The sequence below is a fragment of the Hipposideros armiger genome, unplaced genomic scaffold (genome assembly GCF_001890085.2).
Source record: "Hipposideros armiger isolate ML-2016 unplaced genomic scaffold, ASM189008v1 scaffold_91, whole genome shotgun sequence".
In the NCBI taxonomy this organism is placed as follows: domain Eukaryota; kingdom Metazoa; phylum Chordata; class Mammalia; order Chiroptera; family Hipposideridae; genus Hipposideros; species Hipposideros armiger.
In genome coordinates, this window is record NW_017731441.1 from 3,503,242 (window position 1) to 3,504,406 (window position 1,165).

A 1,165-nucleotide genomic window follows, 5' to 3' on the forward strand; every position below is an offset into this window, starting at 1 on the left:
GTATCTAATTTTTAATAATTCAATATGAATAATTTTCACCTTGTCTTGACTGCAGTGTTTACATTTTATGCTTATCACTACTGTAAGCATTTGTCTTTCTCCTCCAGCCAAAATGCATTTGCTCACTAGTACGTGATTCCTGAGAACAGCACGGGTCCTGCACCAGGGCACGTGGTGAGGACTCCCTGGCCCTGTTCCATGGTGCCTGCGGCCTGGTGGTAGATAAGTGAATGTCCACTGAATTAAGACAGTTGACTATGATCAGGTGCAAAGCAATAGAACATAATTTTTAAAACATTTACAAAATGCTGGCAGTATATCATCAAATGCTATTTGTAAAAAGTGAGATGTAATTAGAGATTTTTGTATTTCCTCTAAGTCAAGCAGAGGTACAGTAATGGGCACAGTCTGAAATATATGAAGCATGTGTAAGGAGTAGGGGAGAAGGCCATGGAGTAACTACAAACTTAGGACCCAGCAAATTTTCCAAAGCCAAGAGAGTCACAGTCATCATGAACCCATCAAGGTGTACGGTGAATACAATAGAGTTTTGAAGCATCCCAGGCATTCTTTATTCTATTAAATTGTATAACCAACACTCAGAGGTACAAAGCTCTAACAACAACAACAACTTAATATGATTGTTGGTTTAGAATATTTTAAAATTCTGAGGCAAGATGCATTCACCAAAAATTTAACTGTACAATAAGTGAAAGGATTACCTGAACTTCTAATCCAAGTGCAGTTTTTGCTGGTCATGAGAGATTTTGATTTGTTTTGGTTTGGTTATTCTACTTTTATAGAAATTTACTCTATCAGATTGGTCTTTAAATATATACTGTTGATAGCTTTTAAAAAAGAGAATAGCTTATTTTAGGGACATGATAATTTAGTGTTTACAAGTACATTTAAAAAGTCCAAAGCCAGAACTGTTGGTTGAAAAGGTAGACATTGGGAAGCCTGTGTGAAATAGTGAGTTCACGAAAAATACATCATTTTTCCTTTCTTCTTTGCAGATTTGTGTAGTCCCTTCAACCAGCGCTGGTCACTGCTTTTCTGTTCTGTCTATCTAATGAGCCAGTATATTCCTACCAAGTCTTCTTTTGTCTCAAAGAAAAGGAATATTCAGTGGGAGGATTATGGTGGGTTTCAGGGAAAGTGACCC

The 1,165-nt window shown here is 36.9% G+C and overlaps 1 protein-coding gene across 3 annotated transcripts in view; it reads left to right on the forward strand.

Moving 5' to 3' along the window:
- Window positions 1–1,165, forward strand: part of SLC9D1 (solute carrier family 9 member D1) — a 68,001-nt gene that overhangs the window by 29,848 nt on the left and 36,988 nt on the right. The gene's annotated exons all lie outside the window — the stretch shown is intronic.